Source organism: Apodemus sylvaticus, chromosome 4 (assembly GCF_947179515.1).
Source record: "Apodemus sylvaticus chromosome 4, mApoSyl1.1, whole genome shotgun sequence".
In the NCBI taxonomy this organism is placed as follows: Eukaryota; Metazoa; Chordata; class Mammalia; order Rodentia; family Muridae; genus Apodemus; species Apodemus sylvaticus.
This window is the reverse complement of record NC_067475.1, coordinates 134,083,054-134,108,594: the sequence shown is the minus strand read 5'-3', so window position 1 is coordinate 134,108,594 and position 25,541 is coordinate 134,083,054. Positions and strand designations below refer to the sequence as shown.

The 25,541-nt window shown below is 41.5% G+C and overlaps 1 non-coding gene across 1 annotated transcript; it reads left to right on the top strand.

Moving 5' to 3' along the window:
* The first annotated feature begins 19,939 nt into the window (after nucleotides 1–19,939).
* Nucleotides 19,940–20,044, top strand: LOC127683825 (U6 spliceosomal RNA). The gene has a single exon (XR_007977627.1). It is a non-coding gene; the product is annotated as a U6 spliceosomal RNA (small nuclear RNA).
* The last annotated feature ends 5,497 nt before the right edge of the window (nucleotides 20,045–25,541 follow it).

Here is a 25,541-nt window from a genome sequence, read left to right as displayed (position 1 = left end):
GCTGCTTTGGGGCCATATTTTAAAATGTACTTTTGTGTGTATGAATGTTTTGCCCACAGGTGTACCAGTGTGCAGTGCCTGCAGGAGCCAGAAGAAAATATCAGATTCCCTGGGTCTGGAGTTACAGATGGTTGTGAGTTATCGTGTGAGCGCTGGGAATGGAACCCGAGTCCTTTGGAAAAGCAGCCAGTGCTCTGAACTGCTAAGCATCAGTCCAACCTCATTGTGGCCATTTTTGTTTATATATTTACTCTGTCCATATTGACCACGCAGAATTCATTTCAATGAATTTTGTCTTTGAGGGAGAGAGAAAAAACAAAAACTCATGACTAAACATATATTCTACCAGTAAATTGAACTCCCAGACACAGTGGCTCATTTTTTTTATATCACTTGTATTTGATAAATTGTCCATGTGTTTGCTCCAATAGCACAACATGTACTGCAAATGCTATACAGCAAGAGGAAGCGAGTAGCCCAGGAGACAATGCCAGGGCCACACAAGCCCTGCCTGTCTGTGAAATCCCATCTGTTCCAAGGGGACACCCTCTAGCTTCTGCTTTGAACACTGGCCAAGAAGGAAATCAAGGTGGGATCAGATATTTCCATGCCTTTTGAGGTCAGCCATGAACAGAAAGAGACAAAGACAGTGGAGTCACAGTTTGGATGTGGGATGAGGCCCAGGGCCCTGTCTGTCTTGTTTGTGCCAGACAGAAGCTTTACCATTGTACACCTCCAGCCTTAAAAACAAGATTTTTTAAAAAATTATTGTGTGTGTGCATAGTGTCAGAATCTGTGTCTGTGTACCACATCCATGCATTCCTGGTGCCCACAGAGGCCAGGAGGGACCCCTGCATCCCCTGAAGTTGGAATTATAGGTACGTGTGAGCTACCCTGTGAATGCTGGAAACCTTGCCCAGGGCCTTTGGAAGAGCAACCAATACTTTTAACTGCTGAACCATCTCTCCAGCCCTTCCTTCCTTCCTTATTTTTATTTTATTAATTTTTTTCGGTATTTGAAAATACTATAAATTTATAGAAGCATGATTGTATTTATTCATGCCTATATTGTCTATGGCTTCGGCCAAGGTGCTATAGCACACTTAGGTAGCTGAAACACATATAGTAAATATTTACATTATTATGTTGTTGTTTTATATGTAAATATTTGTATTTATATTTGGCCATAGTCCTTTACAGAAAATGTTAGCTCACCCTTCTAGATTAAAGGACAAAGGATATAGGTCAATCAAATACAGTAGTTGTTCCTGTTCATCTGTTTGTTTTATTTGTTTGATGGTTTTTTTTTTTTTGAGATCTATTGTTTTTGGCTTTCTCTTTTCTTTTCTTTTCTTTTCTTTTCTTTTCTTTTCTTTTCTTTTCTTTTCTTTCCTTCCTTCCTTCCTTCCTTCCTTCCTTTCTTCCTTCCTTCCTTCCTTCCTTTCTTTCTTTCTTTTTTGTAAGCTTCATTTTGAGAAAGATTCTTGCTAAGTTCCAGCTGGCCTTGAACTTTCTCTTTTACCTAGGGAGTCCTAGACCCATTGATCTTCCTGACTTAAAAATCTCATGTAACTGGTACCACTAGGCTCAGTTTATGGTTTATATCTTAAGTGTTTCTCTGAAGGCCGTGTGCTGAATGCTCCACCAGCAGCTTGCAACACTACTGGAAGGTAGTGAAACTTAATTTTGTGCATGTTGATAAGTATGAATCCATTTTCAGTTGTCTACATGCAGACATCCGGTTTGACAACTGGATGCTGCATTTTTTCTAGTGTGTACTTCTGGCTTCTTTATCAAAAATCAGGTGTCAGGTGGGAAATTTCATTTCAAGATCTTTGAAGAATTGTGTTGGGATTTTGAATCTGTATATTGCTTTTGGTAAGGTGGCCATTTTTACTATATTGATTCTGATAATCCATGAGCATTGTATATCTTTCTTTTTTTAATTTTTTTAATTTTTTTATTTTTTATTTTATTTTTTTATTTTTTATTTTTTTATTTTTTTATTTGTTTTTTTAATTTTAATTTTTTATTTTTTTATTGTATATCTTTCTATCTTCTGATATCTTCTTCAATTTCTTTCTTCAAACACTTAATCTTGTAACTACTAAGGGTTAATCTTGTATCCCCCATTTTGCCGAAAGTGTTTATCAGCTGTAAGAGCCGATTGTGTTAATTTGGAATTTTTAGGATCACTTATATATACTATTATATCATCTTTGACATCTTCCTTTACAATCTTATTCTTCTTGATCTCCTTCAGTTATCTTATTACTCTACCTAAAACTTCAAGTGCTATATTGGATAGCTATGGAGATAGAGAGCAACCTTGTCTTGTTCCTGATTTTAGTGGGCTTTTTTGAATTCCTCTCCATTTAAATTGATGTTTGCTAGGGGCTTTCTGTCAACTGTTTTCATTATGCTTAGTTTATTGAGTATTTTTGCATCTAAATTCAATAAGGGAAATTGGTCTGTAATTCTTTTTCTTTGTTGGGTCTTTATATTATTTGGGTATCAGGATAACTCTAACTTCATAAAATAAATTGAGCAATGTTCCTTCCAGTTCTATTTTGTGAAATAATTTGAGGCGTATTAACTCTTCTTTGAAAGTCTGGTAGAAATATGGTCTAAAACCATCTGGCCCTGAACATTTTTTTTGTTCAGAGACTTTTAATGACAGCTTCTATTTCAATAGGGGCTATACATCTGTTTAATTGCTTATCTGATCTTAATTTAACTTTGGTAAGTAATATCTATTGAGAAAATTGTCCATTTCTTTCAGAATTCCAATTTATTATAGTCCCTTCCCATACCCATCTTCCCTGCCCACTGAGTCTTCCGGGGTAACCCCCAGCTGCCCTGAGTCACCTGCTATCCCTGGCAGACCTCCAATCTCTCGACACTTCTCTGCCCACCTTTATCAGACCTGCTGATCTGGAAGCAGACAAATTGATCAATGGAATCAAGTTGAAGACCCTAAAATAAACCTACACATCTATGGACACTTGAGTTTGACAAAGAAGGCAAAACTGTACAATGGAAAAAAGTAAGCATCTTCAACAAATGGTGCTTGTGTCTACATGTAGAAGAATGCAAATAGATCCATATCTATCAGCCTGCACAAGACCCAAGTCCAAGTGGATCAAAGACCTCAATGTAAAACTAGAAACACTAAATCTAATAAAACAGAAAGTGGGGAATAGTCTTGAACTGATGGGTACAGGAGCCAACTTACTGAGCAGAACACCAATGGCTCACACCAAAGATCAACAATTGATAAATGGGATCTCACGAAACTGAAAAGCTTCTGTAAGGCAAAGGATACTGTCATTAGGATAAAACAGTAGCCTACAGATTGGGAAAGGATCTTTATCAACCCTATATCTGATAGGGGGATAATATCCAAAATTTAAAAATAACTCAAGAAGCTAGACACTAACAACCCAAATATCTTAGTTCGAGTTGCCATGGTCATGAAGAGACACCATGACAAAGGCAACTTTTATAAAGGACAACTTTAATTGGGGCTGGCTTACAGGTTCACAGGTTCAGTCCATTATCATCAAGGTGGAGCATGGCAGCATGCAGGAAGGCATGGTGCTGGAGGAGCTGAGAGTTCTCCATCTTGATCCAACTACATCCAGGAGAAGACTGGTATCTTCAGGTGGCTAGGGCAAAGCTCTCTCAAAGCCTGCCCCCACAGTGACACACTTCCTCTAACAAGTCTACACCTACTCCAGCAAAGCCACACCTCCTAATAGTGGCCATTCCCTGGGCCAAGCATATTCAAACCACCACACAAATAACCCAATTAAAAAATGGGCTGCAGAGCTAAACAGAGAATTCTCAACAGAAGAATCTCAAATGACTGAGAAATATTTAAAGAAATGTTCAGAGCTCTTAGACATCAGGGAAATGCAAATCAAAACAACTCTGAGACTCCTCCTTATACCCATCAGAATGGGTAAGATCAAAAACTCAAATGTAGCAGGAATTAATTTAAAAAATACCACCTGCCAGGCCTCTTTACCAAGTCCCAGCCCAGCGGGTCTCCATCAGCACCCCAATACCTGGTAAAACATGACTCTTGAATAGTTAACCAAATATATTTATGTATAAGAAACTCCCAATTTCATACTGCCAATTTACAATGATAAGGTATTATCCCAATATTTCTGGATTTTTTTTTTCCAAGACAGGGTTTCTCTGTATAGCCCTGGCTGTCCTGGAACTCACTCTATAGACCAGGCTGGCCTGGAACTCAGAAATCTGCCTGCCTCTGCCTCCCAGAGTGCTGGGATTACAGGCATGCACCACCACCGCCCAGCATATCCCAATATTTCTACCCTCTTGAAAACACCAGAAATACATCTGAAGCCATCTGTGTCTCCTCCTCTGCTCTGCTCATCTAGTCTACCGAGACTCTCAGAGGAATAATATAACCACAAAACTCAACATCACACCCATTATGAAAATCAAAACAATCTAAAACAAATGAAATACGCTAAGATACTATATGAGCCTCTACTTAGGCAACTCTTATCTAGCCAAGGAGGAAAAGACATCCAAAATTCCATGTGTGGGCCATGTTAAAAGGAATATGAGCTTCCTCTGGCTAGGTTAACAGGCTATATCATCTTTTGTTTGGCTCTCTACCCAGAGCAACCATTCTGTTAAACCTATCTTTTGAGCTCTACCAGAGCCACAGACTTTTAATAATTAATACATGTGCTAAGCAGGCAACTGTTGTCTCTATACTCTTTAGAGTCAGTGACTACTTCCCTATCCTAGTTAAAATTAAAACAATCCAAAACCAGTGAAATAAACTCTTTATTCTAACTTAACACAATTGATTCACCATTCCATCTGTACCCACTTATAAGCAAGCCGTTAGTGAATTTAAAGCAGAATTTAAACCCAGAATTCCCGTAGTGCCCACGTTAGACAGAATTTGAGTATCTTGTTAAGACCTAATTTCGCCACTAGGGCTCCTCATATTTTCAGCCTTTCCTTTGTTTCAACTTGGCACGCTTGAGTCATGTGACCCGATTTTGGTGCTCTTACTCACTTAATAACAACAACAACAACAACAAAAGAAAAAATAAAACTCTAACTTTTAGACTAGTAATCTCAGGTTTTTAGTGGAAACATGCCCACATTGGTTTGCCAATGTAGTGGCGTGCACATGTTGGCAAGGATGTGGAGCAGGGGGAACACTCCTCCACTGCTGGTGTGAGTACAACCACTCTGCAAATCAATTTGACAGTTTCTCAACTAGTTTGATCTAGCCATACCACTCTTGGGTGTATACCCAAAAGATACTCTACCATACCACAAAGACACCCTCGCAACTATGTTCATAGCAACTTTATTTGTAATAGCCAGAAACTGGGAACAACCTAGATGTTCCTCAACTGAAGAATGGATAAAGAAAATGTGGCGCATCTACACAATGGAATACTATTCAGCTATGAAAAACAAATACATCAGGAATTTTGCAGGCAAATGGATGTAACTTGAGAATATCACTCTGAGGTAACCCAGTCCCAAAAGGACATGCATAGTATGTACTTACATATAAGTGGATATCAGCCATAAAGTGCAGGATATCCAAGCTATACTCCACAGACCCAAAGAAGCTAAGCAAGAAGGAAGGCCAAAATGGCAATGCTTGAACCTCCCTTAGAAGGGGGTAATAAAATAGTCTTAGAAGGTAGATGAAGGAAAGGGATGGGGAGCGGAATGAGGGGTTCCGGGATCGGGTGTGGTGAGAGACAGGGGAGATGGCCAGATGGCCATGAGAATTAATGGATATCTGTGGCTGATGAGGGTAGGTGAGGTGGGGGGCATCTGGAAGACATACCAGAGACCTGAGATAGGGGAGAATTTGAAGAATCAATGGAGGTAAACTTAGCTGAGACTCACAGCAGTGAGGATATGGAACCTGAAGAGGCCACCTCCTTTAATCAGGCAGGAACACCAGTGGAGCAATAAGGACATTAACCCACCCACAAAACTTTTGACTCAAAATTTATCCTGCCTACAAGACATACAGGGACAGGGCACAGAGCAGAAACTAAAGGAATGTCCAAGCAATAACTGGCCCAAGTAGAGACCCATGGGCAAGCACCAAGCCCTGACACTATTAATGATACTCTGTTATGCTTGCAGACAGGAGCCTAGCATGACTGTCCTCTGAAAGGCTCTACCCACAACATTAGATGGAGCTTGGGGACTCTTATGGAAGAGATGAAGGAAGGGCTAAGGACCCCAAAAGGGATAGATGAACAGAGTCAACTAATCTTGACCCTTGGGGGTTCTCAGAGACTGAACCACCAACTAAAAAGCACACAACCAAAGAGCTGGCTCTAGGCTCCCCACACACATATCGCAGATGTGCAGATTCATGTGGGTCCCAAACAACTGGAGTGGGATCTATCCCTAAAGTTGTTGCTTGTCTCATCTGTCTTTGTCTGGCTTCAGTGGGAGAAGAGGTGACTAGCCTTGCAGAGATTTGATGTGCCTGGGAGGTGGGAGGGTTGGGGGTGTGGGGATGGGGTAGGGGTGGTGGTGTGCCCAGCAGGGCCCTCCACTCTCTTAGAGCAGACGAGGGGGGAATTGATGGAAAGGATTGTGGGAGGGAAGGACTGGGAGGGACAACAGATGTAAAGTGAAAAGGGAGGCAGGAGGGGAGGAAGGAAGGAATCAAGGAAGGAACAAAGAAAGAATCTTCTGGTATATCTCCTCAGACCCTTCTGGGTTTTAGAGTCTCCACTGAGAAGTCACGTGTAATTCTACTAGATCTGCCTTTATATATTGCTTGACTCCTTTTTCCTTGCAGCTTTTAATATTATTTCTTTTTTCTGTAAATTTAGTGTTTTGATTATTATATAATGAAGGAACATTTTTTTCTGGTCCTATCTGCTTGGTATTCTATAAAATGCTTGTGCCTTTACAGGCATCTCCTTCTTGAAGTTAGGAAAAGTTTTTTCTATGGTTTTTGTTGAAAATATTTTCCGGGTCTTTGAGCTGGGCTTCTTCCTCTGCTCTGTTTATTTTCAGGTTTGGTCTTTTGGTGCTGTCCCAGATTTCCTAGATGTTTTGTATCAGTATTTTTTCCTTTTAACATTTTATTTGACAAATGTCAAATGTATCAATTTCTTCTATTGTATCTTCAACGCCTAAGATTCTCTCTTCCATCTCTTGCATTCTGTTTGTAATGTTTGCATCTCTTGTTCCTGCTCACGTGCCTAGTTTTTCCATCTCCAGGATTCCTTCAGTTTGTGTTTTCTTTATTGCTCCTATTTTCATTTTCAGGTCTTGAACAGTTTTATTTGTTTCCTTCACCTGTTTGTTTCTTGGCTTTCCTTTAAGAGATTTATTCATTTCCTCTCAGTGTTTGTAATTTTTTTTTAGGATTTTTAAAAGGGATTTATTCATTTCCTCTTTAAGGATCTCTATTATCATCGTATACTTGATTTTAAAGTTGTTTCTTGTGCTTCAGCCATGTTGGAATATTCAGTGCCTACTGTGGTAGGATAGCTGGACTCCAGTGGAGACATGTTACCCTGCCTGTGGTTGAGTGTGTGCTTCTGCTAGTGCGTCAGCATCTGGGTTTGTGGTGATTATAGACCTAGGTGCTGTTTTCTAGATTTCTCTTTTACGTGTAGGTATATCTTTCCTCGGTTTCTGTTTCCTCTTTGGATTTTCAGGGAGGTTGATGGCTGCGTGTTGCCTGTTTTCCTGACCTACTCAGCTTGGGTGTTCACAAAGAATGCCTGCTGGTGTTGGAGGCTGGGATACTGGGATGAGGTAGGGTAGAGTGATGGTTAGGAGAGGGTAGTCTGTGGAATCTACAGGAAGAAAGGGAAGCTGCAGCTGGGGGTCTGTGGCAGTGTTTGGGATTGGGTCTAGGGGAACAGAGAGAGAGGAGAGAAACTGCAGGGACCACTCCTTGATGTTCATATTGCTTCTCATATTTGAAAATGGCACTGAAACAATTAGTAAAGACATAAACAACATAAAACTAGGGTTAGAGTTCACTTGACAAAGAGCTTGCCTAGCATTCAGGAAGTCCTGAGTTTAATCTCTAGAACCACATGTGACTGGGCAAGGTGGTGTATGCTTGTAATTGCAGAAGGAGAGTCAGAAACTCAAGGTCATCCTCTACTACCCAGTCAGGGTGAGACAAGTTTGAGCTGGTCTCAACATTTTGAGATCCTGTCTTGCTTGCACATGCTAAATCCAACGACATTCAATTGTATTTTCAAATAATTTGATCCATCAAGTTTAAAACAAAACAAAACCATAGGATCAAATGCTAGGAGGCTAGGAGGAAATATTCTGTTGTACTGGATCTATGGTAACCAAGTAGTATCAGTACTTAAAATAACGCCTGTCTCTGTTGCTCTTTTTCTGCAGGCCAGAAGTTTAGCCTTGTTTCTTAAATACCCCACAGTCTTCTAAATGCCTGAAGCACTCCAGCAGTTTCAGCAACCACAAAGTCTCCAGTTTCAAATAGCCCTGAGGAACTACTGGCTCTGCCCAAAAAAGCAACCCCCCGAGTTTGTTAAGACCCTGTGACTGTACGTAACTTGGTGTTATAGTTTGGTCTCACTCAAATATGTCACTTGAGTCCATGATATTAGAGATGGTTCCAGAATTCTACTTTGTAAGAAGTAATGTTCTCCCACACTCCTTTTGCCCTTACAAACATAAGCTTATACCCCCACAGTTCCCGGGGGGGGGGGGGGCGGGGGGGGGGGAGTCCGCACTGCTTAGAAGTGAATGTCTTCACCGTTGGAGCTCTAGATCAGGGAGTCCTACCCAACAACACTCAGCAGCCCACACCGTCCCGACTCCACCCTTTTACTTGTTTCTACAGAACAAAAAGAAGTACTTCCAGGAACCGGAAGTGCCAGGAAAGAACGAGTTATGCAACTTTGCAGAGCAAATGACTGATAAAGGGGAAGGCGGAAACTTTGGGTGGAGCTGTGATTCCCACCTCGACTGGTAGTGACTAGTATTTCCAGGGCAAAAGTCACTGCCTTAAAGGATAATTGTGGAGAGGGAGAGGCTAAAGAGCCTACCTAGCGCTGCTTCAAAAACAGGTTTCTCCAGTTCTGCTTCTGAAAAGTTGCATCCCTAGTGAGTACAAAGGGCAGATTTCCTCCTGGCTGTGCCTCTGACTCAGTATAGGTCTTTCTTCTTGTTGAGCTGAATTTGGTACTCAGAGAAGTAAACCACACTTACCAAACTTGACAGTTGGCTTCTCTGGGGAGCCTCCCTGAGAGGAGAGTACCCGTCTCCCAGCACGTTGTGAAAGTTACTCCACCCGCAATTAAGTCTGTACTTTGACTCTATGTAAGTGATGATAGTTGTATATGTCATCTGTGATGGAACTGCCTTCTGCTGTTCCTGTCATGCCAACATCAGTGCTCACCATATTTTCAGTAAGAGTAAAATGGCTAAGGCAAGTAGCAGATTGTATACTCTCTCTCTCTCTCTCTCTCTCTCTCTCTCTCTCTCTCTCTCTCTCTCTCTCTCCCTCTCTCCCTCCCTCCCTCTCTCCTCTCTAACACAAACATCAGTTTGCAATGCAGTCTCCTGTCATGGGGAGAAAAGCAGTTTGACTGTCCAATAGAAGAAATGTGATTCCCCTAGACAGATAAATGGAGTAAGCCCCACCTCCATCCCACCTCCCCCACCCCCACCCTCATCCCCCTCACACCCCATATCTGTTCTCAAAACATCAGCAGCCCCCTAGCTCCTCTCCAGGCTCCCCACATCTGCACTTTTTCTTTCCCAGTCAGGCTCAGACTGAAGGTCCTGCCCCCCTCTCCATCTGTGTTCTCCACCCGGTCTGTCCGTCTATCAGTCTTGTCTCCTTCCTTATTCAAACCAACACACACCCCTCTCTTTTGTCTACCTTCTCTAACCCAGAAATAAAACAAAAGGCCAAACTGTTCCATTAACCTTTTACCCAGCTTCTTCTTGTTCGTCTCCACCCACAGCTGCGACTTCTATGTCCTTCACTTCTAAGGAAACCTGTTTCCACTTGCAGAGTTCTGGCAGACCTGCAGTGTGCACTGGAAGACAACCATTGTGTTGTGGCTGTCTTTACCTTGGTGGCCCTTCTATTGGAAAGGTTCTCTATCTTTCAATTCCAAGGGATATTTCTCATCAAAGTTTCCACCTGTTTCCGTTGGTCCTCACCCATTTCCTCTCCACATCCACTGTGAGATGAATGCCCCCTGCATCTGAGTCTTCCAGATGCTTGACATTAGAACAGCTGTACTAACTCACTGGACCGTTCCAATCGGATCACTTGGCTTCCTGAGTCACTAAGTGTTCAGACTAGATGTGTATCAGAGGCCTGTTTCTTTTTACCTTATTTGGTTGCTCTAAATTGTCCTGTCTGTCATTTCACTCTGTTGCACAACTGAATACTCACACTCTTTGATTGACACTTTCATCCATTTTGGCTACACATTTACACGTCAGAACTTGGATCCTGAATTCCCTACTGGGCTTTTATTCTATATTTGACTATCTCCTGATATTTCCATTTACCTTTCCTGTTATCATCTCAAACTCTCACCCCTGTAAGAATACTCAATTCCTTCTTTAAGTTTTACTAATATATATGTATATTTAATTATTATTAATAGTATACATATTACTATGAAATTCATATAATAAATTTCATTATATTTTATAAGTATATATTATATATTTTAATCATAGTTACCCCCGTTGCTTCCTCTTGTCCCACTCCCAATACTTCTTCTGATCTTCTTCTACTTCCCAACTTGTATGTGTGTGTGCACATGTTTTTTTGTTTGTTTGTTTGTTTGTGTGTGTATGCACACACATGTTCTTACACACGCATCTACATGTGATCAGAGTTGCTTATATGAGCATATGTTATGGGCTGTTTACAGTAGCATGGGCATCAGTGGGTATACCACTTAAAAGTACATCATGCCCTATCCAACAAAGGCGTGGCCTCTTTAACTCCTCCCTCAGATCCACCATTAATTGGATGGCACTTTTTCTCATTCACAAATTGTCTTCAATGGCACTATCACTCACCCAGTGAGTGTTGTTTCCTCTCCCTGTTCTACCTACTAACATCCCCTCTTATTTTAAATCTGAGACAGAGTTTGCTTTGCTGTCCATACTGACCCCAAAGACTTCAGGGGATCCTCCTGCTCGAGCCTCCCAAGTGTCTGGAATTATGCCACTGGTCCCCACTCCCAAGCTCTTCTTCTTTCAAACATTCTTCTCTTTTCTTTTCCTTCCATTCTATTTCCATAGAAATGGTTTATGCACTCCATTTCCATTCTATTAATCTTCATAAAACCCTGATCACAAACATGCATTGCCTATATTGACCAGGCATTTAATTATACAGGCTGGGATGTAGATCACTGGTAGAGCGTTTCCCTGGTGTGTGCAAGTCCCTGGGTTCAAATCCTAGTACTGAAAAAATATCAAGTGGAAAAGAAAAGGAAAAAGTATTGCTGCACACACAAATGTTGAGGATGAGTGCCTGCAGGAGTAGTGGAGTCAGGACCAGCCATGGCAGCCTCCTTGCATCCCCAGACAGGTGCCACCTAAGCTGCCATCTGCACAATGACACAGCAGGGGTGAGGCATTGTTCACAGGAGCACTCTGTCATTGTCCAGCAGAATTCCCAGGACGGACTGGTTTACAGGACCCACATCATGGGAGCACTGAGGAGTCAGGGGGTGCTCCCAGAGAGCACAGAGTAAAAATAGGCCAGCCTGGCTGCCAGAGAACAGAAGGGTGCAGTTCCAGAATAGAGCATCTATTCTGAGTAGGCAAAGCAACAGATGTCCAAAACGCTCTTCCGTGACTCGGGTGAAGTCAAATTCCTCAGTCTGACACTCCAGCCTTCCACCCAGGGTAGCCTAAAATGGTCTTTCTTACTCAACATAATCCTGTTGTCTGATTCACTCTTAACTATTTTCTGTCCTTACATTTCTCCACGGTCTCCCCACCCTCGTCTTTGTTAATGTCACAGTCTACATTACTTCTTAACTTTACTCATCCTTCAAACTCAAGATTAGTCCACCTTACCATCCTGGACTGTAATGCTTCCATGGTTCATTACCTAGGGCAGACAGACAGAGCAGAGAGCGACTGCCATCAGACTGTGGGCACAACCAAAGTTTGGAGAAGATGGAAAAAGTATTGACGTTATTACTTATAATGAGGAAATAAATAAAAACTAATTAAAATTTTTGAAAAGTAGAAACATCATGAAATTACAAAATCCAAAGAACAATAATGTGTTAACCGCCTCTCTCATAACATATTATGTGTCTGCTGCATGCTTGAATCCATTCATTTATATGTGTAGTATATTCTTTAATTCATTCATTGGAAAGACATTTTTAAAATTCTTTCTATTAATAGAGAAACTATTTGGTTTCCTGCTTTTCATAAGAGATTCTTTTAAGAATTTATTTCACCTTCACAATACACATTTGATAATATTTACATAAATATTTATTATGTCATTCAGAGAAATGTCAATCATTCTAAATGATGTGTGTATGTTTATTTTAAAAAATGATCTGTAAGGTTTAGGAAACTTTCAACAGATTATTCTCTGGCTCCTTATACCATAAAGCGTGTTGCTTCTGATAATCCTACCAGGTAAAAATAGGACCACTACCACAGTTTTTCAGCCAAATTTAAAGCAAGCTTTCCTTATTAAGTACTGGCCACGCCTTGCTGATTACATGCCTCCCTCCTGTGTGTGCGATCAAACATGTCCTTGTTTGATCAAGCCTGTTTACGGAGCTTGTTTACAGAAGTGAAAACACTTGGCTTATTATCTTACATGAATAACAGCCCTCACAATTTTAGGAAGTTATCTAACCTTGGGCAAGTGGGGATTATGGATTACAGGCATTTTTGTTTTATATACCCCTTAAGCACAGTAATTAAACTTAAAAGGGAACCTTAGGCGGCACATCGATTTTCAGCCTACTGCCTTGGTACTTGGTACTGTGGGGCATGCAGCCATGTTAAGATCTGTCCCTATTCTCTTTTAGATGAAGAATGGCTTAAGGATCAACGTGGAGCTGGGAAGGAATATTGTCAGGACCCGGTTCATTTCCTACACCAGGATGGCCGGGCGGAGCTGTGTGGACACATCTAGGTAAATCCCACTAGAGCCAGTTTCAGCTCAGCTGGAGTCCAGAGCACTGATGGCTTCTCCAAGGCAGGGAGGGAAGTGTTCTGAAGGAGAAGTAGAGAGAAAAGCCATTATGGATAAAATAAACTCATAAAAACACATTGCAATGCTTACTTTTAAAATGTGAATGATTTTTAAAACAACACTGAATATTTTATTGGTATACCTTGCATGATGTATGTATGTAAGGCCTGACACTTTTGATGTCTGTGGGAGATATTTACAATTCCATAAGTCATATAGTAACATGGAAGACTGCTTCCGTAAGCATGTAATGTGTGTTACCTTGTGGAATATGTATTTATTCTTGATCTTTGCTACTACTTTTTCCTCTGTACTACTTATAACATTTTATTTTGTTATTAATAAATGAGTTAAATAAAGTATTTTATATCTTTATTTGTATGAGCCGTGATTGTTGCAGCAGTTAGTTAGTGGCTTTGGCTCCCTGTGGGTCACACGAGTGCACCTGCCCAGAGGCTATCTGAATTCTTGAATGAAACACACACACACACACACACACACACATACATACACACACACACACACACACACACAAGTTAATTTTAATATGCCTTGACCAACTCCAAGTTTGGGCAGTTCTAACCCTCCTCTGCCTGGTTAGTGTACATTTCCCTCCAGTACTCCTGGCTCAATACCTTCTAAATCTATGATTTCTCTTTGATGCTCTCTTACCTCTGGGAAGTCCCTGCCATAGGGCTGCTTTCCCTTTCATCCACCTACTTTTGGATGAATTTTCTTCTGCAGCTCTAAATCTGATCCATCTCCTTCTGAGACATGGTGATTCTTCTATCCTTCTTTTCTCCTAATGTACCAGCCCAGCCATTGGCCATTGGTTCTTTATTGATCAAACAAAAACCAACTGGGGACAAGGGCCTTCAGCATTTGGACATGCAGATTTCCAATTTTGGGGGCCAGATTAATTCAAAGCATTAGAGCCAATCTCTAACACATGATTATATATATTTACACACACACACACACACACACACACACACACACACACATTTTGGTTTAGGGTTAGAGATTAGGTCAGTCCCAATGGTCCCAAAACATAGTAACTGTCCTTTACCTTTTAAGAGGACTGTGGTGGTTTGAATAGGAATGGCCCCATAGACTAATCTGTTTGAATATTGGCCATAAGGTGTGGCACTATTAGGTTTGACCTTGTTAGCATAGGTGTGGCCTTGTTAGAGAAACTGTGTTATTAGAGGCTCTGAGGTCTAAGAAGGTCAAGTCTGGCCAGTGTGTCAGTCTCATTCTGCTGCCTTTGGATCAAGATGTAGAGCTCTCAGCTCCTTCTTTAGCACTGTGTCTGCCTGCATGCTGCCATGCTTCCCACCATGATGATGATAATGGACTGAACCCCTGAACCATAAGCCAGCCCCTGTCAAATGTTTTCCTTTATAAGAGTTGCCATGGCCACGGTGTCTCTTTACAGCAATAGAAAACCAAACTAAAACAAGGACAAAGGCAAGAGTCTTCCCATTTTCCCTTCCTGGACATCTCAGTTGTCAGGTACTGGCATCTGTTGCTAAGTAACCAATGAGACCAATCCCATTATCGCATCCCAGTTCAGAGAAGGGCAAACCCAAGGGAACTGGCCAACGTGTCAAAGCCAAGGGTCTGAGTTACTGTAGCTCATCCTACATGGCAGGATGCAAAACTTGAACGTTGATGTCTGTTTACAAAACCAAGTGCCTCAAAGAGCAGATGTTTTCAGCAACTAGATCTCAAAGGAGAATGGCAGCTGCCAGCAGCAGGCCTCAACTAGTCAGTCAGGGTCGTTCTTCTCCCTTCCCTTAGGTCGGCTGAGTCGCAATGACTGCAAGATAAACTTTAATCTGTGAAACTTAAAATAGAGCTGCATTTTTGTTGTCTTAAAAGATCAACCTTAGCATTCGGGTGTCATTCTTCCTATGTGCAGTAGTGCTTCTTTCATGAAAGGAGCAGCCCTCAAAACTGTGACAGTAGTAGTAGTAGCAGCAGCAACAGCAGCAATCATCATCATCATCATCATCATGTTTAAAAGTATAGTTCAAAATAACCTTGAAGCTTTGAAAAAAAAAAAGAAGTCCCTTGTCCTTAATCCTTTAGGATTCTTTTGAATGGCTTTAAGGGCCAAAATTTATGGCTAATACAAATCTGGAAAAGTAGTTTCACCAAGAACCAAAAGACTTCCTTAGGATGGTTATATGAAATTGAAAGGGGCGGGGGAAGATAATGGTAGAACATTAGAGTTAAGTTAAAGTCCTTAAAATTTCTACCAAAGATAAGATAGGAAATTAATATGTATTAACTGTTACTGTGTGTCAATCATGTCCCTGCTTGTGTTTACTAGCTCTTAGATGCAGTTACTGGAAAGGATGCGTAAGGGTTAATTATCATTAAATCATTTAACGGGGTTATAAGGATCAGAAATGATATACACACATTGCCGTTACATAATAGGCATGCAAATTATCATGACTCTTATTGGCTCGTAATGAATGCTTTGGACTGAAGGTCTCCTTTTGTAGAAGAACAGGTAGGCTTGCATTCTAAACTTGTAGCCCTAGGTCTGAACCCTGGTGCGGAGGGAGAGAGGGCATCAAGATAGCTCGCTGGGTAATGGTGCTTGCTGGCAGGCTTGGTCATTGATCACTGTGATAATCTTAGTTCTATCCTCAGAACCCATGTGGTGGAAGGAGAGAACCAACTCTCTCAAGTTATCTTCTGACCTCCATATATTCATATACATGTATCTCTCTCTCTCTCTCTCTCTCTCTCTCTCTGGGGGGGAAGGTAAAATAAATTAAGTGTAGGGATGCTTGAAAAAACCTATAACCTTTACATCCAGTAACACTTTTATATTAGGTAGAAAATATAGATACACATAACAGTCTTAACTATAGGAAAAATGAATTTGCTTTCTGTGGCCCTAAAGTGGAAATAAAATCAGTAGGTAATATCTGCTCTGGGAGAGCAGAGACAGGCAGAGCCCTGGGGCTTGCTGGTCAGAGAGCTGGGCCATGTCAGTGAACCCCAAGCCAACAGGACACCCAGTCTCAAAACCCAAGGTCTTTAAAAACACAACAGACAGACAGACAGCAAGACAACCATCATTAAAATGAATTAAAAAATAATAATTTTTTAGGAGTACAGAATATTTTCAATTCAATTTCACCCAGTTCTCTGCCTCACCCCCATTTATTTCCTCCAATCTTAGTAAAAGGGGGATGGCTTTTGTAATCGTTGCCTATACAGCACCACCAAACGCTTTTCTAGTTCTCTGTAAAGTCCCAGTAGCTGAAAACACCAAACAAAGCAGAATACAAAAACAATGAAAACGACAGAAGTTCAATTAATAAAGAGAAAAATTAGGCAACATTTTAAAAGAAAGTCTACCATATGCCTAAACATGCAGACACAAAAACAGATACAGACAGAGATGCATTCTTTCTTTTTCTGAAGCAGGGTTTCTCTATGGAGCCCTGGGTGTTCTGGAACTAGCCCTGAAGACCAGGCTGGCCTCAAACTCACAGAGATCTGGTTGCCTCTACCTCCTGAGCCATGGGATCAAAGGTGTACACTGTCACCACCACCCGACTACAGCCTCTTTTTAAAAACTTTAACCTGAAAATAACTCTGGAAAATAAGTTTTATTTCCCATGAAATGTAAGATGAAATTGAGAATCAGGTGTTCTAATTCCTCCAGGAAATCCTAAAGCTGACACTCAAGGTAGACACTGTGAATCTACACAATAACTGAATCTTATGAGGAGGAAAGTATCTGATAAGCTTTAAAACAAACAATGTATAATAAAATATAGAGATGAAGCTACTCCACAGGGTTGTTCTGTTTTTGAGAAAAAGACAAATGTAAGCAGGTGGAGAGATAAGAACTTGACGGCTCGTGAGGCTGAGTCTTCTTGATGATTCAGCCAAGGAGGAAGTGGAGAAAGCAGCTTGTGTTCAGAACTGCAGAGCTCCAAAACGGCCTTGCTTTCACTCCTGAGTCCTCAGGTCTCCCCTGCTGGGATTGCAAACATGCACTGCCTTGTCTAGCAGGGCCATGCTCTGAGTGTACCAACAAAAGTGCCCAGCTTTCATCCAGATGAGAGACAGAGACAGAGTGACAGAGAGAGAGAGAGAGAGAGAGAGAGAGAGAGAGAGAATTTTTTTACTTTACATTCCATTGCAGCTTCCCCTCCCTCTTCTCCTCCCAGTCTCTCCCTTCCCCTCCCCTCCCCCACCTACTCCTCCTCCCCTTAAAAGAGAGGCCTCCAATGGTTATCAACCTGCTTTGGCATATCAAGTTGCAGTAAGACTAGGCACACCTTCTGTTGAGGATAGACAAGGCAGCCCAGTTAGGGGAAAGGGATCCAAAGGCAGGCAATGAAGTCAGGGACAATCCCTGCTCCCGCTTTAGGTGTCCTACAGGAAGACCCAGCCGCACAGCTGTTACTTATGTGCAGAGGGTCCATTCCCATCATCCCATGCACACTCTCTGGTTGGCAGTTTCATCTCTATGAACTCCTATGGGTTCAGGTCAGTTGATTTTCTGTGTGTGTGTGTGTGTGTGTGTGTGTGTGTGTGTGTGTGTGTCCGTCCTTGACCCTTTAATCATTCCTTTCCCATCTTCCACAGGATTTCCCAAGCTCCACCTAACGTTTGGCCGTGTGTCTCTGCATCATTTTCTATTGGTTCCTGGCTGAAGCCTCTCTTATGACAGTTATACTGGCCTCCTATCTGCAAATAGAGCAAAGTAACTTCATTCTGGGTGGTAGGCTCCCTCTCATGTCCTGGGCCTCAAGCTAGGTTAGTTATTGCTTGGCCTTTCCCTCAAATCTTTTCTATCTTTTACCCCTGCACATTCTGTAGGTAGGACAAATCGTGGTTTTGTAGCTCGGTTGGTGGTAAGGATGTGGAGCAAGGGGAACACTCTTCCCTTGCTGGTGGGGGTGCAAACTGGTACAACCACCTTAGAAATTATTTTGGTAGTTTTTCAGAAAATTGAGAATAGATCTATCTCAAGGCATAGCTACACTGCTCCTGAACATATACCCAAAAAGATGCCCCACCATATCACAAAGAGACTCACTCAATTATGTTCATAGCAGCTTTATTAGTAATAGCTAGAAATTGAAAACAACCTAGATGTTACTCAACTGAAGAATGGATAAAGAAAATGTGGTATAGTTACACAATGGAATACTACTTAACTATGAAAAACAATGATATCAACAAAATTTGTAGGCAAATGGATAGGACTAGACAACATCATCCTGAGTGAGGTAACCCAGACCCAGAAAGATGAACATGGTATGTACTCACTTGTAAGTGGATATTAGTCACAAAGACAGGATAAGCATGCTACAAAACACAGACACAAAAAAGCTACCTAACAAGGAAGGTGCAAGGGGGGGTGTGTGCTTGACTCTCACTGAGAAGGGGAAATAGATGAGACATGTGAGTGGAGGGAGGGAGGGAGGGCGGGGGAGGAGATGAGAACAGGAATGGTGAGGTTGAGGGAAGGATGGAGAGATAGAGTACTGGAAGAGACAACTAGATTGAGGGCCATCTGCGGGACAAGTTAGAAACCTAGGACAGTGGAAAGTCCTCTGTGAGAGTGACCTGAAGTGGAAACTTAAGGATTCTTTGGAAAGTTGGTTGGATGGTGTTTTGCTGGGGCAAACATGTGAAGGAATGGACACAGGTAAAAGGCTAAGGCAGACTTGTGAAGGAACGTTTTACTGAAGCAGACACCCGAGAGAGGATGTTCTGCTAAAGCAAGCACATGAAAGGACATTCCTTTGCTAACAAGAGACATGTATTGGTCCAACTTACATTGTGTAGTTAAGCTCCATTTGTCAGGACTCCACAGAGAGAAACTGTACCAAAACCTTCTGGTGGTGTGCTGCAGTTTCTTGCCGTTTCTGCAGACTCGGGCTGATTGGCAGAGTGATGTCAGCTGAGACAGACACTCATGCTGAGGCAGACTGGCGGAGGACACATGATGTTTGGAGGGAGGATAAATAGAACTCCACAGACAGTGACTGAGGCTGAGCTGGGCTTGCTTATAGAGAGAGCTAGCTGTGCAATGCTTGTTGGTCTCGAATTTTCGCTGAGAGTGGCACAGCAGAGAACTTCTCCTGGCATCCCTCCAGGTTCTTCCTGCTGACTTGTACCTGGCAGTTCCTGCTAGTCATGCCACCCCTGCCGCAATCCTGACACTACCAAACGGGGTTGCTGGTGTATCTGAAAGGTTTGTGAGTGGACCGAGCTGCTGCTGTGAACGGAACTGCTGACTTCCTGACAATGCAGATGGGATTTGCTTCAAAGAACCATTTCTAAACTAGTCCACTCCCCTGTATTCTTTCTTTCCCACTACCTCTGGTGGGTGGTGGGCTAAACGAGAGGGTAAAGCATTTAAGAACCATCATTAAAAATAGGCTTTGAAAAAAATTAAAGTTACAGTGACCCTAACTACAACTCCTAGCAATGGGGGATATAGAGCCTGAACTGGCCACCTCCTGTAACCAGGCAAGACTTCCAGTGGACAGATTGGAACACCAATCTAGCAGGGTTTTTAAGGCAGTGTTCCTTACAGAGAATATGGTTATTTTGAGAGACAGTATTCGCTGTCCCTGAATGACATCTCCTCTTTCTCAGAATAACTTGTATTCAAAATTTAAAAAAAAATTAGTGTTCAATTCAGCATCACATATACTAAAATTGGAACAATACAGAGATGATTAGAATGGCCCCTGAAAGAAAGACATGCAAATTCATGAACTGTTCCATATTTTTTCTAAAATATATAAAGATCTAAAAAAAAAAAAAAAAAAGAAAGAAAGAAAGAAACAAAAACAAAACCCAACTGGACATGAAGAAAACAAATAACTCAAATTAAAAATTGGGTACAGATCTAAACAGAGTATTCTCAATAGAGGGGCCACAAATGCCCAAGAAGCACTTGAAGACATGTTCGACAGCCTCAGCCATCAGGGAGAAGCAACTCAAACGACTTTGAGATTCCATCTTACATTTGGCAGCCACCTCTCCAACCCCTGAACTTCTATTCTTATCTGGTAGTATGACTCATCCTTTCTTGAAGATGGCTGTGGCTAGGTGGTTGAATTCTAGACAAGAAGCCAATGGGACCATTACATGGGCTTATAGAGCATATCAACAGCTTCTCTCATAAGCGGTTGTCCATGGTGCCTCATTTCTTGGTCTCTGTTTCTTGATTATCAGACATGGCCTCTAGTTGTGAATTATATCACAATTGACTGGGAGTGTTGCCCTTTTCCAGTTAGAGCTTTCCTGCTTCTTTGGGAGGTCGCTCTAAGCACTCTATGATGAAAAGGATGCCCAGATGCCATGGTTTCAGCAAGAGACATTAGTTTATTAAGCATCAGTGAAACTGACCGGTGCAGAGCCTACCCTTGCTGCCTGGCCACAGCTCTGTGAGAATCTCCATAGGATTGGAATCTAGCTGAGAACTTTAGAAGCTGGTGGGCCTCATTGTCTCTTGGCTTTCTTTCTAGGGTATGAACATGGTATGTTTTCCTTCAAAACACAATGTAGTCCCTCAAATACCCACAACTAGGAGCTGTATACTCTGTTCCCTCAAGTCAGATCTCACTTTCCTACTGACCAACAAATAAAACAGTCTGAGCGTTGTTGAATGTTACCTGTCCAATCCTAAAGAACCAATCAAGCTGTTGTGCTTTTTTTTATATTTGGTTTTTCTGAGACAGGGTTTCTCAGTATAGCCCTAACTGTCCTGGAACTCACTCTGTAGACCAGGCTGGCCTCGAACTCAGAAATCCGCCTGCCTCTGCCTCCCAGAGTGCTGGGATTATGTGTGCCACCACTGCCCGGTTCTATTGTGCATTCTAAACAGCAAGATACCACATTACACTGTTGTCAGTGTAGCCCTGGCCAGTCAGTCACATACTTATCTTGGCTCAAAATGTCTGCTTTTCTAGTATTGCCACCCACAATGTCATTCTCTGATGGAAGGAAAAAAAGAATGAGGGACAGAAAGACTTTTATGAAAATGAGAATTTGCCTTGTGGTCCAGTTTGAAAGCTCTAACTAAGTTCTTGTATACCCTCAAGTCATTAAACTTGATTTTGATTGAGCTAATAGACATGAAGGGCTATATAATGTCAACTAATTTCATCATTCTCAGTCACAAGTTTTAAATGTGGCTCACAAGGAAAACCAATCCAGTGAAGGGGAAAGTAGGAGTTTGTTATGTTAAGCAATCTCATACTCCAAGATTGCATCTGTGCTTGGAAATCCAATGGGGAAATGTATTATCCTTTGTCTGCGAGTTTGCTACTGGAGTTAAAGACACATTAGTCACCTGGAGTTTGTAAGAGTAAAGGCGTAACTAACTGCATTTGGACCACTTATGCTGTCACCTCACAACCTTCCAGAGCTCAACAAAGGAGACAGAAGGGAAACATGAACGTACCTAGGAATGCATAAGTTTCTTGTGTGTATTAATGTAAAATCATTAACAGTTCTTAAGCCATATAGAGAAGAGTAGACAGCAGAAAAGACAAGAGAAAGGGCGGATCCACTCCTTCTGTGCCTACCTAATGTGTGCTCTGCCTTCCGTGGTATCCTCCTCTTCCTTATGCTTCTGTAGATTTAGACAGCAGTGCTTTGTGCCTTTTAAATTTGGGGTGTGACTTAAATATATCAGGCAATGATTTTAACTTGTCTGGCTCCCATCAAAGTTTTTTAGAGTCAGGGTCTAGGAGCAGGACCTATCATGGGGCATTCCAACCTGCTTTGAATAAGTAAAGTAATTAACTTTCTCTCGTAAGTGAGTACAAGAGCAGTCTACATTTCTAATGAAATAACAGAGAAAGAAGCCAGTTATGGTAATGTTAAAACAAAATGTTTCTTTTGATCTTTTCTACAGGATAAAAATATAGTGGGTCGAATCATCTGTCCAGGATTTTTAGAAGCATGTTATTTTTGGAATATGATTCATGAGGAAAAAGAGACCACATTCATGTAAAATGTCTGTCAGTTTTGTAAAGTTCAGTGGTATTTTGAATATTCCTTCTTTCTGCTTGAAATCTGTTTTTTTCCCCCCATTTTTCGAGACAGGGTTTCTTTGTGTAGCCCTGGCTGTCCTGGAACTCACTCTGTAGACCAGGCTGGCCTCAGACTCAGAAATCTGCCTGCCTCTGCCTCCCAAGTGCTGGGATTAAAGGCATGCACCACTACTGTTTGACTTTTTTTTTTTTTTAATTGAAATCTGTATCTTGAAATCTAGTCAGAGAGTCAGGATTCTCCAGAGAATAATTAATGAGATGCATGCATCATGTCTTTATCACCTATCAGTTATTGTCTATTGTTTATTATCTATCATCTGTATATCTACTTATCATCTATTATCTGTCTGTCATTTAGCCAAAGACATTCATTATAAGAAATTGGCTTATATGATTGTTGAGACTGACAGTATGAGCCAGTCAGGGAGAAAGCTGACATCATAAAGTCCAAAGACAGTCTACTGAAGAACTTCCTCTTTCTACAGCAAACTATTTCTCCTCTGTTTTCTCTTATTCTAGCCTCACACTGATTGAACAGGCATGGTGGCTATTTCCAGTTGTCAGCGTGACTATGGAACTAACTACAATCCAGAAATGGAGGACTTGCCTATGATCCAGATCTTGAGGCTGGAAGACATAGGCTTTTGACTCAGATCTTGAGGCATAGTGGACATGAGAAGCTTCGACCCAGGCAAGGTGGTAGACACCATTAATTTCAGCAGACAGAAACCAGCAGATCTCTGAGTTCAAGGCCAGCCTGGGACAGAGCAAGTCCCAAGTAAAGAACAGGTTAGGTCTAGGCATGATGGTCACACCTTTAATCTGGGCCACGCCTTTAGATGGTGGAGGCACATAAGGACAATGGAAGAAGGAAGGCTTCCTTCTTTGCCTGCTTGCACTTAACTGCCAGCACATCCGTTGGAACCTAAGTCTCCGGGATTCCAGCTTATACAGAAGGCCAATTGAAACACCTCATGGGACTGAGCAACTACTAGACTCTTGGACTTCCTCCCATTCACAGCTGTCCATTGTTGGACTGCAAGGTATAAGTCATTCCAATATTTTCCCTTAATAATATATAGAGACATTCCATAAGGTCTGTGACTCTAGAGAACCCTTAGTGTAAGGGGTAACCTGCTTTATTTTTACTTAAAATGTTGACCCTACCCCCAAACACCATTGCAGCAACACGTAGATTTTTGTTTGGCAAGTAAACACAAAATTAATTGTGACAGCATTCCTTTGGCAATGTCTATGTAAATTTTTGTCTGTGACTTTGCTTAATGATATCTGAAGGAAATGGTCACATTGAATGCTGCTAGTTTTGCGTATGTGCCTGGCATGGACTCCTACCTCAGAGATCTGGATTCTGAGCTCTGCTATGGCAGACTGGTATCTCTGTGATACTGAACAAATTATAAGTGTGTGTTCTGGCTTCATTTGTATTTTAGGAATACTACTACTACTACTTCTACTTCCTTATAAAATAATGAGGATTAAATATATGCACAGTGTTCAGATCAATGTTTGGCAGACAGGAAGATTTTACAACTTTCCTTTTATGATAAAAATGCCAGCACAAAGGAGGTAACTTTTAATAGCAGAAATACATACTCATGTGTGTGTATATGTACTATGTATGTTTTAAAGAAAGATATGTGAAAGTAATTCATATTCTTCTGAAGAGTTCCGGAGACAGACAAATTCCATGAAGCAGAAACTACTCTCTGGTGTAGAGAGAGAGAAAAAAGGAGCTATTAAATATTTTAAAGTTGTTTTTCAATAGTATAATTTCCTTCCCCCAACTCTGAAATGTTATTATTGAAGAAAAACTGTGTATTATTTAGTTTTCTGTTGTTGTGATAAAACATCCGGACCAAGGCAACTTAGGGTAGAAAGAGTTAATCCTGTATCATGGTTCTAGAAGGGTCAGAATCCATCCTGGGGTGGAGGCAAGGCAGCAGGCAGTCATGGTGACAGGAGCAGGAAGCTGAGAGGTCACATCCTGCACCATCAGCATGAAGCAGAGATAGAGAACCAGAAGGAGGTTGAGGCCAATCCTATGGAGGACATTTCCTACTCAAATTACCACAAATTATTATAGCTTTGTAAAAGTTCCCAGTGTCTAGGTGTGGTTGACCGGATGTCCATGAAGCTATTAAATGTGGCCCTCAAGACACTGAACCTTATTTTTCTATGAACTGAAATCTGAATAAGAGGATAACACTACACATTGCTTGACTAGGGGGAAAATAATCTAAGAAACCATGGTGGACATGGGGCATATCCCTGTGATCCCAGAACTGGGAAGGCTGAGGCAGGAGCATTGCAATGAATCCGAGGCTACCCTGCTTACAGTTAGTTTTAGGCCACATGACCAAAGTTAATAAGCTGGGAGCAGTTTCTGCTCGTTCATGCTGAGCAGTGTGCTGAGTCAGCAGTGCCCCCTCCCCCACTGGCGGGAGCATGGCCTGGACCCCACCAGTCTTTTCTACTGTGTGGGTTCTTTTCCCCACTGCTTATCCCTCCACTTTCACCATCTATTACTAGATAGGAGAGAAAGAAGGAGAGAGGAAGGAGATATCTCTAAATTTAATTTCTTCCTCTCTGGGCATGACTACTAACAATCCACAACCAACTGCCCTAAATGACTAACAACCACAGAAACTATCTGCATCTGGCCAAACTGTGCCTCTGTTAGAGCACGAGGCAAATCACAGTCAGCCGATGTGGACAGTTCAAAGAGAGCTCCACAACCTTACATCTGGGATTAAAACGAAAACACATTCATTCTTATAACATTTCCGTGTTTTTAAAGAAATGAGAATTCCAGAATTATCATTATTCTTACACAGCACATCCAGGTGACAGGAATTTTAAAGAACAAATTTTAACTCTCCTGTAGATTTGATTTCTAAGAAATTTAAATTTTTTAAGAATTTTTCATTTAAAAATTTTCATTTCTGCATGTGTGCACACCACTTATGTGTGAGTATGCAGGGAAGCCAGAAGAGGGTGTCAGATCCCATGGAGTCAGAGACACAGGCAGTTGTGAGCTGAGCTACCAGCATGGGCACTGGAATTCAAACTCAGCTCACTGGGCAGAACAGTAAGTACTCTTACCCACTGAACCATCTCTCCAGCCCTAAATTCTAGGAAATTTAATTCATTGCTTTCCTAATATATCATGGGCTTTTCTTCTTCTAACTGGCACCTTAGTGTCC